The following is a 13,796-nucleotide window of genomic DNA, read 5'->3' on the forward strand; positions in this document are numbered from 1 at the left end:
ATGAAGCTTGAGAGTGACGTGAATTACGCTGTGGTCTGATGTTCCAATGGGTGGACTAACTCCAAACGAGTGTACCTGTTCCGTGTTGTCACTAATAATTAAATCTAGCAAAGATTCGGTAGTTTCAGTGACTCTCGTGGGTTCATTTATTAACTGTGTGAAACCTAATATGTTAATAACAGATTTCAAGTAAATAGTTTCTTGTTTATCTGGACAGAGTTGATTGCAATTGAAATCACCAATAACGAATATTTGGTCGACTTGTGGATATAGTTCCAATACGGCATCTTCGATCGCTGACAATTCTCTATATGGTATGCTGGGAGATCTATATACAGCAGTAATACCAATTGACAAGTGGTTCACATTAACAACAAGATTTAACATTTCTATATCTTGATAAACCTCGTTAGATTGAAAGTCAACAACTTTCACTTTAATATGTTTTAAGTAGTAAATCAGCATTCCTCCACCCCTCCCTTTGTCACTGCGAATGACTGAATATCCTGGAATCTCAATTTGCCTTGTACTTATAGAATCGTCCAACCATGTTTCCGATATAATCAAAATGGAACATTTTGTGGAGACAGCGAGTAGCCGTACTTCGTCAATTTTAGGAAAAAGAGAACGGACATTTGCATGCATAATCTTAAAATGAATGATTATAAAGGAATAGCTGCGATGAAAATGTGGAAAAACTCATAGAAAACGTATGGGCTCCGTGTTCTGCAATACAAATTCACATCGCCTATGGTCAAACCATGGACCCATTACATCAGAGATGAACACTCCGTTACAGTCGCCTATTTTTTTATGTTGTAAAATTGAATTATCAAATATACTTCAATTTCTTATTTCTGTATTCTTTACTCTTTGAATTACTGCCAGACCAGAAACAAGATAACGACAACTTTTCAACACGCACATGACCTTTAGTGGGACTCGAATCCACGATAGCTTTCAGTAGGACTTGACCTTACAACATCAACGCAGCATCTCATACCGCTGGACTATAGAATACCAATATGAACACCTTGTGCCCGCTGGTATGGTAAAAGTTAAATCTCATAACTAATTATTTTATTATTATTATTATTATTATTATTATTATTATTATTATTATTATTATTATTATTATTATTATTATTATAAATACTTTTTATATTTTTAAATTAGATACGGGCCTGGAAATGTTTCTTTCACGTTTCTCCATCTTCAGCTTTTCCTTTTAACTTCTAATATTCATGTTGTATTTTTCAAATTATTGATCAGTTGTGTTCTTCTTCCTATTCCTCGTTATCCTTCCCTCTTTCTTTCTATGGCGGTGTGAAGAAGACAATTTCTTCGCAAGATATGTCCAATCCAATTGGCCTTCTTGCAAAGAATGCGGGCTAAAAACCTCTTTTTCTTCTTTCCATTTTGAAACATCTATGTTAGTTAGTCTCTCTATCCATTTTATCTTCTTCATCTTCCTCTAACACTACATTTCGAAGCTCTCTAAATATTTCTTCTCTAATTTCCGTAACGTCCAAGTCTTTGAACCATAAAGTTCAATACTCCATATATAGCACTTGACCAACTTCCAACTTCTTTCTTAGCTATTATTTTATTATTACTAGCAGAAGTGTTCGTTCCTTTCATCGGAAGAACAATGTATATATTAAAATGCTAGAAAAGTTTATATTATGTTTTTGAATGTTTATATGTTTGTAGCTATTGCTGTCGACACTAAGTTTTCGGGAGCCATAGGCTCTAGAAAGATGCCATTTTCACTGATCGATTGCAATTTTGTGTAGATTTTTAAGTTGTAATTGAATATTTTTAGAAAAGCATGTTTTCTTTATTACATTTTTAGGGGTACACTGCAAGTGTTGAAACTTAAAAAAAAGTAAGGCATCATATCCTACCTGTTATACATTCCAACACCACATATTTGTATACGAGGTTAGTGTATCTCTCCAGCGATTATTTCATGGCGAAATGATAATGAAAAACGAAGGATAACCATTTTTTCAGTGTAAGATGAATCTTTATTGTTTTTAGTGTTTTACCTAATGAACATAATATACAACATTATAATTAATTGTATTGCCTATTACGTACTGCATGCAAGAAGAAAGAAAACATTGATCGTACATGAATTAGAAACTCCAACCGTAAGTAGCCTCAAATCTTGCAAACGGTGCGGGATATTGAGAACATAATCGAAAAAAATTCCCCTTTATGGTACCCCTTGCCGATTTTTATCAATACTTTCTTCGCTTGTGTCTATAAAGGGACATGTACAGATGTTGTGAGGTATGACAAGAAGATTCATGCTCATATGTGAATGGTGCGCTGTGTAGAAAACCCAGGTTCAGCAGTCTACGTAAAACGTTTGAAAGTAAAATTCGTGGTATATTCAACGAGGACCAATGTCGAAGTCACTGTCTCTATCGATTCTCGGGACAGCTGAAATGTCTGTCGTTCAGACAAGAATAAGGTTAATGCAATAGAATTCAAAGATTTGGAAGTTATGATCCCAGTAAGGCGGGTTACTTACCTCATAGACATTATAATTCACTCTGTACATACAATATGTAGTTTAAATTTTGAGCCTTCAATTCCGCCTTTAGTCGAAAATCGAAAATTCGGCTTCGTATGTGATTAATTGATCTGGTGAATATCTATCTGTGTGAAATTTGGTTGCTCTTGGAGACTCCTTTCACACACACACACACACACACACACACACACACACACACACACACACACACACACACACACACACACACACACACACACACACACACGCACACACACACACACACACGCACACTTATTTCACACACACACATACTTATACACATAGTGAAAGACAGTAAATCAAATAAAATCAAAGGTTTCACGTTCCACGATTATGTTCTTTAGAATAAACGAATGGAATTATTAATGAAAATGAATGATTACCATTAGTGGAATGGAAATGTGGAAGAAAACAGAGAGTACCGTCTGACGATATATTTTCTCTATGAACTCGCGTGACCTGGACGGAGCTAAGTAGGTCTACCTCTCATCACTTAGCCATCACGCACCGCACTATTATAGTTGAGTTGTGTATTGCCTGCATGAAGTACGATTAACTAACTCTTGGGTTGAGAAACAGAAGAAGTTTCATTGCAACACAATATCTCCTTTGGATTCTACGCTGTAATATAATTAGCCAACTTTCTAAGATCTTTCTATAGTCGTTGCACCTTTTAATAGTCTACTCACATTACTGTTTCATTTATGCAACTCTCACAATCTCCGTATATTGGTCATGCTTTTTGTTTCTTGAAGTTAAGCGTCTCGAAGTTAGTTGGTTGAAGTGAAGCGTCTCTTTTCAGCACTGAACTTCTATGAGACGTCGAGTTAGAGTTTACGACAAAAGCTGTACTAACGAAAATGCATTCATTGCTCAACTATATGAAATCGAACTCTGGAATACATGTACCAAAGGCGAGCTAGATACGCAACAGACGAGCGGGGAAGGACATATTACCCAATCAACCAACGTGTTCGTCCATCATTTACATTAATGTAATTGCGTCGTGCTACATTTGGTGATCAGTGCTTATTGAGATGTTTACCATTGAGTACAGTTCTAAAGTACTTTATCCTCATTTGCTGAAAATCCTCTTTATATATAATAAAAACATCTCAATCTGTGAGTAACGCTAATATGCATATTTCAACAGATTTAAGAGTTACGTGTTACCTAAAAGCCAGGGGAAATATTTAGATATTCTTAATCCTTATTATAAACACAAGACGTCTCAGTCAAGAAAATTCCTAATAGTTCACAATTAGACTAATAGTAATCGCTATGTATGCTGTCTCGTAGTTGGTGCTAAGAGATGTCGCTACCGTGCAAACAAGCCGGAAACTCTGGGAATTCAAATATTTGAAAATTGAAAATATAGAAGTCTTTACTTTTTTAAAGGCATTTACTTTTATTGTAGCATTTAGACGGGCACGGTGGTTTAGTGGTAGAGCACTTCCTTCTGGCCCGTGGGTTCCCTGGTTCGATACGTGGTCAGGTAAGTTTATGGTAGATAACACCGTGTCCAGGGCTTTTTCGGATTACTCCCGTTTCTCCCACATTCTCATTTCATTAATTCTTCTATCATCATTCACGTGGTTTAATAATAGTTTCTCTTAGTCTAAAGGTTATAATTATTGGATGTTAAACTACAAGATTTTATTTTATTTCCACTGACAGGCTAAGTGTTTGGCATCCTGAGCATTATACTAACCCGGTAATCTCAACACCATTGCGGGTAGTCTAACAAACAAGGATAATATATATAATTACTCCTGTAGGAATACATCAGGAACACATTTTTATTATGTATATCTTGCGATCAACTGAATTAATAACCTCTACCAGCAAATGCCTTTCCTAACTTTTGACTCGCTATATCGTGGCCAAAATTGAAAGTTACCCATCGTGTAATTTTTGACGTTTTTGTCTCACGAAGGGACACGTGACCACAGACAGTACTTTTCTGAAGAATTATTTGGAAAATGAAACTCCTCAGAAAGTACTAAAACATTTCTGTCGAAAAAAAAAGCTTCATTCCATTTTAAGATAGCCTTCCCGCTCTGTGAATTAGTTTTACTTTTCCACATGTACTTCCACATTACTTTTCCATAAGTTGCAATCTATCAAATTTCTGTTTCAAAACATAAAATTTAGAGTTCAGGAAAATTATTAGAGAACAAATAAATCGAAGGAAGGAAGAGAGGAATAAAGTCTGTTAAGGACGATGAAGAGAGTCACGCGAAAAGGACATTTAGCTATGGATATTTTATGCATGCCACATTGAAAGTCGCAGTTATCCATAAAAATGTTTCCGAATGACTTCACTAATAAACTCAGCTCCATATAATCGCTGTAGGCTATGTAAACGAAAAAAAAAGGAATTTAAAACTTCAATTTCGTTTAAGTTATAGTGTGGAATAACGGAAGGATTCAACTCACCGTTATTAACGAATACGTTAAAGGATTGACTTCAATAGCGAACTCAATACAGATAATCACTACCATTCGCAAAGAGAAAATTCAAAAATTCACTTTCGTTGAAGAACTATAGTGTGGAGTAACGGACGGACATAAGATCCCATTACTTGTGATAATGTTAACATATTGACTCTTTTAAGGAACTTGGCCAAGAGAACCGCTCTAGATATTTGTTGCAAAAATAGAATTAAAAATACGTTTTCTTTCTAGAGCTATCGTATATACTCGTACTAACGGACGAATGTGAGTCATCGTTATCTGTGAAAATGCTAACGGAATGTTTGCGTTAATGGACATGATCGACATAACCACCTTAGCTATCTACTGTTAAAATATAATGCAGGGATTCCGTTTTGATGATGATTTATCGAGTATAATAACGGACATTAGAATCGTCAATTTCTTACTTGTATGATATTAATAAATAAGTAATTATTCGTTTCTTCCCACACCACCATTTGCATTGTTCATGCACTCAAGCGTTAATTACGTAGATCGTAACTTTCACACTATTTAAGACATTGCTGATACTTTTTGTTGGGAACCATTCAATAACACAATCCAAAATTTTAAGATGAAGTTTCTGATGATTTCAATTTTCATATAATTTGTGAATACTGATTACGAAAATGAACTTCGTTTTACACTAATACATCACGTTTCTTCATAAAAACCGCCCAAACACAGGAAAATTGGGAAATTTGTGTACTTATAAAAATATTTACGTAGATTTCCAAAATATAATTGCTTTTTGTGTAGCATATTCATGTTTTAATCTATAGCTAAATTTGTCATATAAACGTTGGCATCTACATATATATATATTTGTTGCATAAACAAAAATGGAAATCCGTACGTATTTTTATGTTAATGCAATGCACATTTTTATGTTAATGCATATTTCTGCAATCGTCATTGGTGTTGCTTGTAGTATTTATAGTAGCAGTAGTAATACTTATACGCATACTATACTAAATACGTTAGAACACTTGGTGAGTAATATAGTAGCAAATATACAAGTAACACAGATTCATAAATGCAAAATAGTTCAGTGGTTTGTAACACCTATAAAGCAACAACAATGGCTACTCAAACATACATATGAAACACAAATCAATAAATCAAACTGGTTCAAAAACAAAAGAATACAAAACTTCACTCCAATATCAGAAGCCAACACAAATCAGCAAGCATCTTAATATTCCAGCTTCCCTGATATCTTTCCTTCATGAGTTTAATTGTCTGGTGGAATCTCTCTCCGTGTTCCTCACTGAACTGTCCTGAGTTACTTGGGAAGTAACTCACGTGACTGTGCAGAAAATGTAGCTTCACACTCGTGTTATATCCTAATCGTCGGATGTAGTAACATGTCACTGACCAGCTCTTTGTAGTTTTCAGCCTTGTTATTACGCAAATAGTTGTTGACTAAATTTTCATGCTACACAGAGGAAAATCCGTTCTCCGGACAGCGGTATATTGTACAAATGTACGGTATCCTCTTGCTTACTATAGAAATCAGTACGGAACATACGTTATCCATATGCTACGTTGGCACTGCCCTTAGATGATACATCATACCGTTGCAGGATGTCTGACATCTAACAGTTTTCCGTATATCACATGCATATGCTTATGTTACCTTCGTCAGCTATATGTTATAAACGTCTATTTGTATGTGAGATCCTGACCACCTATATTATTTCATACGGAAAGTACACACAGATGCAACCCTTATACAGAAAGTATTATAAAACATGCGGTTTCAGTTATACGTTTAGTCCAAAAACTACAGGAATTACGCATGTAACCTATCTTTTCAAGTACGCCACCTACAACTTTTTTCTAAGTGTACATCAATGATTACCCTGTTAAACAATATGGTTTCATTGAGTAACTGTTCAAATGTATGTTGAGTTAGGAAATTTGTTTTATGGTCCGTATCTGGTGGACTCCCTGTGAGTGTACTTGTGACTTCACCGTTAGCGTACAGTAGTTGTAAGTGGAGTAAACGTAACTGTTAGGGAAAATCAAACAGCATTATAGTGATCTCGAGGACTCATGAAGCCAGGACTGTATACCAATTGTACAACTACTTTGCCTAACGTGTGATGCATCGGAAGCATTCGGCTCGATTTGTGGAGCTGTCTCCCGAACGCACACTTGAGGAAACGTGAAACAACAGAATGCACGAACAATATTGCCAAACTTGGAAGACATAATGACCGTCCGACAAACAAACAGCACTTACAGAACTACAACACGAATACTAACCATTATTAGAATTAAATAACAACAAAAATAATAGCGAAAGTATAAAGCAACGAAATAATCTTGGCGGCAAGCTAACAATGCTGTAGTCTCTGAAGATGTCCGGGCGACCACACTGACAAAATTTCATGGATGGGAGTTGAAGACTGACTTACACCCACCCCTGTGTTCTATTGGGTGGTGAAATCGGTAGATCTAGGTGAAGCTTCACTACTCAGTGCAGTCACTATGGATGCAATGTGGTATTAAACAGAGGATACTTTTCTTATGCACGTCATCTTAAAATATATGAAATAACGTGTGTCTCTGTCATCAGATTTTCGTATACAAACGAGTCATTAAGTGTCATCAAATTTTATAGACAGATAAATCTTCACCAAATCTAATCAAGTACGAAGAAGTTTTGTCGATTTATGTCTCAAATAGGGATTGGGGGAGATCAAACTTTTCTTAAAATAATTTTACATGGAAACCATATAGCATGCGAAGTAGGGAACGCAACTGTTTTTCATGTCGACCATTTTGCATACCTTTTAGATTTTGGTGTTCTTTTGTATTAACGTTACTTTCTATAAATAACGAGTATGCCAAGAACCGATAACGATAATGGCAAAAGCATTATTTGTCGTTATATATTTCACGCATTTCTTTACTTTAAAAAATATTAGATATTCATGTAATTGCATAGTACTTTCTAAAGACATAAAAGTTCGTTAATTTAGATTTTCTCAAAAACTGCGCATGGGAGTTTACTCTCAAGCATATACTTTTGTTCAACTTAGCGTGATCTGTTGTTTGACCATTCCTTTGCCTTTGGATAATAGTTTAAAAAAAATAAAGCTTAAAAATTAAACACGATTTATTGTTAGCTAAAAGTAAGAATAAACCTCAAATGTTACGATAAGAAAAATAAAACACGAGAATCAGGCCCACACACAAGCATTTGTTTATGTGAGCCATTTCCTATCTTTTTTATTCTTTGCATAAAAAATACAAAAAATCGCAATATTGAAATAAGTGCATTGAATTAAGTTACCCGACACAGGGAGATAGACATGACTTCTGGAAGTCCAAAGTCCTGTCATCTCTGAATACCGGCTACGTTAAACTCTACTAATAAAGGGAATCTAGGAAGTCCGATTTCCTTTAGAGAAGTAATAGCACTTATAAGTAGAAAATTTACTTGGTAATTTTTGTAGCAGTTATTTTTCTTATTCTTTTATTTTATTTTCATTAATATTTTGTATACTGTTATTTTATAATTTAATATGTTTATGTGTTTTTATGTATATTCTTTAATATATTGGATACATCCAATATATTAATTTTAATCTTTAAATAAATAAATAAAATAAATAATAAATTTTGAGCTACATCTGATAAGCCACTGCATATTGCCAGTGTCATAATGAAACAATTAAAGCATATTTTAATACTCATTTCATTTTAATTATTAGCACAGCATCAATTTTATAGGTTGATACCTTTTCTGTATTTCCTCCAAAGCTACGCATAACAACATCATGTGTCAGACTTTAAAGAAAGGACAAGGAAATTACCTCCGTATGCATCTAATAAATTATTTAGTCATTTAACTTCGTACACTAGTCTAAAGTTTTTCATAGTGAGCACTGTGGCTCAGTGCTACAGCGTTCATTTCTGCTGTGTGGGGGTCTCTGGTTCGCTCCAAGGTCGCGCCAAGTGGGGTTGGTGGTGCATGAAAGCAATGTTCCTAGGGTTTCTTGGGGTTCTCTCTTTTCCTTCCAACGTTCTTAATCTACCATTTCATTCATTTCTCATCATCACCGTCTCCTTCAGCCTCATTGACAATAATCGTGGCCACGTAAAACTTAAAGATTTCATTTCATTTCATTTCTAAAGTTTTCTTCTCTTCTAACATCATAGTTTAAAATTCAGTGTGTGTTGAAACTTAGGTCAGTGTTTTTTTTTGTTACAAATCCAATCTACAAAGCCATGGATAATGTTATCATTTGTAAAGTGTTTCACAACTTTACACACAAAAGTAGGAAGAAAGAAATTACTTAAATTATTAGATATACGCATATTTTAATTCTTTTTTCAGCCTATCACATTGCGATTGTACACAATAGGGTAGTTTTTAAATCCATGAAATTCTTTAATCGATAAATGTCCTAAATCAGGGAAGATAATTAAATTTACTTCACCTAGTTCCATATTTTTTAAAAAAAAACTTAGTTTGTTGTTGTTAGTCACTAACGACAAATCACTCATATTGTCTCCATGTATCGGGATACAACTTAACGTTGACCTGCGGCCTCATCCTATACCAGATTTCGCAAATATTGAGGAGCCTAACGCAACGCAACTCAATATATGCAAAAGCAGTTACAATAGGTCTTTATTGTCGCTAACCCTTACGGAATGACCCCTCTCGGACATGAGTCACTAGTTGCTATTATGAAGTTGATTGGAAATGACAATCACTTATAATTTCAAAATACTTTTTTCCTGGGAAATTTGAATGCACGATTGTCAAAATACCGAAAAAGTACTGATAATGAGCACGGTCAGAGATATGGAACTGAAGGAGGGATTTCGTAGCTGCAAGGGAAGTTCTCACTGGCCAACCCCCTGAAATCATCACAGCTGACAGTCTTTTGTAGAAAGGAATAATCTATGTAGTTATGCCAATGAAGCAGGCTCATTGATTTTGAATAAAAGTCACGGAATAGGCAGTATTAGGCATTTAAGTATTAATATACCCAATATAAAGTGAAATACATAAATTAGGAACAATAAACTTTATTGCAATTAAAACAAAAATCCAAACGACTTTCACCACATTTGCTTCCATCACATACAGTAACAATGGTTGTGTTAATTCAACTCAATTTTAACACAGGGAGTGGCTGCAGCATGAATACCACTATGCGGTGTTAGTTCAACATAGACCCTGCGGTGTTGGCGTTTAACACAGGGGATATGTTATGTCTTTAACACTCAATCGGTGTTGAACGGTGTTAAATTCGGATCTGTGTTAGTATTTTCGGTGTTGATTCGACACCATGTCAGGGCCGGTAGTGTGGAAAAAAGCGTTGAGTGTTACTTGTGGCGGTGTTGCACCAACATGAAAAAAGTAACACAATGTGTATTGTGTTAATTATTTTGTGTTAATATTACACCATGTCAAGTATCAATGTAACACAGTCCCTGTGTTACTTCAACATCATTTTCTTATTATTTCAACACACAATCTGTGTTATTATTCAAGGTCAAAGCTGTATACTGCCATCCTAAGCGAAAAGAGCTTAACTCCACATTTTAAGAACATCGAGATATTGGTATGCGGATGTTCGTAGTACAATTCTGCATGTATCTAAAGTGAAATTGACGTGGTTTGACCAATAGGTAAGGGGGTAAGGACGTCATGAGTGTTTACCTTATATTCACAACTGTACTTGAATGTAAGCAAAAAGTGGCAATTCATACGCAAAAATAGTTAACTGTATTACCACACAAATTCTAGATTGTAAAAATATATTTAAAAAGTTTTACTGAAATGCAACAAATTTGAACGTACAGCCTAAGCCAAAACGCGTTTTGCTTATTTTCTCGAAAGTATGTGAAATGGAGTTAAGGCCTTTTCGTTTAGCACGGCAGTATAAGTAACACCGTTTTGATGTTAATTCAACACTTCCTGTGCTAAAAGTCAAGGTAAGACCACTAGATTAACGCCGTTTTTGGTGTTTGACTCCAGTTCTGTGTTACTACGACACCTATTTCGGTGTTGAAATAATTTCGTGTGTGGTGTTGATGTAACCATTTTTTATTGTTTTTGAAAACCATGTGGTGTGCATGCTTACGCTTATCGATTCTAATTTTAAAATAAAAATAGTAAACAATAGAGCACTTCATACAGAAAACCTTCATAAAATGTTTTTCGTTCTTCTCAACACTTATTGTGAAGTGTTTCATGATGGTAAGAAACACAACCTTCACCAACATCTTGATCAAGAATGATAGAAACTCTTACCTATATCCTTATAATATGTTTGCCTCTTAATCGTGATTCTGCTTGTTTCCCGCCATTTTTGAAGCACAGTCCCGGTGTTGACTGGTGAGCTCTAGTGCAGTGTAGAAGTGACACAGTAATACGGTGTTGTTTCTCGTTGCTGACATACTTCTTCAGAAACATTATGTAAAACAACTGAAAACACATCGCGCGGTTTACATGTTGAAAGTTAGCGAATATCTGGATTTGTTTCAGTATTTCTTTCTACTGTGTTTGTCTGTAGCTTCAATTCATAAGCTTTTACAATTAGATTCCCAACATATTTGACAATCACGCAGAAAACAACACCGAAGATTCTATACTTGTGTTACTTTAACACACAGGCTGTGTGTCATTTCAACTGCCCAGCATTTGACACAACTCCGAATGGAGAGTGAGTTGTTATAACCACCTGCTCGTGTTATACTTTAAAACAATTGTGTTAACACATAGGCATGTCATGGAAATAACACAACGATTTTTTACAGTGTATTATTAACTAACAAGAACAAATAGATATTTTGTCTAACCACTGGCCTCTAGTTCCATAATATTATCAAAAGTAAAAAAAAGAGTCCAATGATAAACCGTATATCAATCGATAGGTGTCACTGAACTGAAGAAAAAGGCATGTGTGACTGTAAATCCTTCTGCAAAGTTAAAATCGAAACCCAATAATTGAAACTTCGTCATTACTACGTCAACGGTTTCATTATGACTCTAAAGTTCATTCGAAGAACCTTCTGATCCTGATGTAAACATTACGTAATGGTATTACTCCGCCAGTCATCGGATGATTGGTTATCGGTCAGCGCTTCTTTCGAGAAGCACGTGCTTGTGCCCTGTCGGTGTTTTACATATTCCTCGCACGCAGCCATACTGTAAACCGAGATTCGCGCTTAAGGTGGGTCAAAGACACTTTCTGCGCATGTGCATTCTCTTTTACTGCATTAATTCAATTTAGTTCTTAGACACCGTGTTGTAAGGAAATTGCATTTCTGGTAATGAGCCTTACAAGCAACAAAAACATTGAACAACAGCTTTTGACAATGGACTATTTTCTTCTGCTGCATGGATGTCTTTAACCAATAAAGTGAAACAATTACCACGTGTATCTGTTTACATGAGGTACTGAGCGTTCCTTGAATAAACTGTAGCAAGACGGTAGTGAGATACACAGAGACTGCTTCCGATCTAAGATGACGATTTCGAACTCCACCTACCTCTGGAGAAGCCATCAGTGATTTATTCGGTAGACCTGCATCCTAGCTGTTGCCTGATAGCGAAGCAAAGGGTAGCGTGTCTGTTCACAACCAATGCTCTTGACAGATTTTTAATAGTGTGTCTCCTGTGAATGAAGCTTCGTTTCAGTAAGTTTCTATCAGTGAGGCATCGGGTGACTTCACTGGAATATCTGTGAACGAAATGTCACCAATGTCAATTTCTTCTGCCCTGTATTACAGGAAGAAACAGTTTCAGCGAGAACTTTGAGTTGAAACACTGAGAAAAACTCGTACGTGGCGTACGTAAAAACGTATCTTACATGTGTAAATCCTGTAGATTTGGACTTAACGCACAGAAAAGTATAACTGAAAACGCATATTTTATAATACTCTCAGTATAACTGCTTTCTATACATAATTTCGCATAAAACAATATAGGCTGTCAGGATCTCACATACAAATTAACGTATAGGGTAACTTCGGCAAATAACGCCAGTCGGGTAATAACGCCATTTAATACTTTCAACAGTGTTAGCATGAATAGTTGGTTCGTAAGGTGAGTACTTAAGGGTGTGTGATAAACAGTGATGTCTGTTGTCTTTGTAGACACAAAGACTAGAGGCCAGCGACGCGTCAGTAGAAAGACAACAGTGAACAAGTGTTGACGTGGCAGCCGCGGAGCAGAGGAAACAGCGAGCGAATTTTTAGTGCGTCAAACGAGGTAGGCGAATTGTTTCTGTAAAAGTAAGATTTTGCTAGTACTAAGGATATGCGTCGATAGGGCCATACTTGCATAATATTATTATATAGATAAAACATGCAGGACTGCTATTCTTAGGATAGAAAGAATGGTCAAAACAAAGTCAATTGCTTCTGGAAATAACGCCTTTATCGTGTCGGGAAATAACGCCACTCAATCTAATCTCTAATCGAAACTAATACTAGTGTTAAAAGTCTTTTTTTTTTTTTTTTTTTGTCAAAGTGCGTATGAAATGTGAGACGTTGATGTTTGTTTCATTTTCTTTTCCAGATGGCAAGAATATATCAAAACATACAGGCCATGTGGCCTGAAAATGATTCACGCCAAGCTATCAATGACATCGAGCAGGGTATGAAAATTGCAAGGGCTGCATGTGCGTTTAACATTCCCCGCAGAACGTTAAGAGACTGGGGAAAACGAAAGTCGAAGAAGCCCTTTCAAAAACTTGGTCACAGCTCTTTATTGTCA

This window comes from Thermobia domestica, chromosome 1 (genome assembly GCF_964235325.1).
Source record: "Thermobia domestica chromosome 1, izTheDome1.hap1.1, whole genome shotgun sequence".
In the NCBI taxonomy this organism is placed as follows: Eukaryota; Metazoa; Arthropoda; class Insecta; order Zygentoma; family Lepismatidae; genus Thermobia; species Thermobia domestica.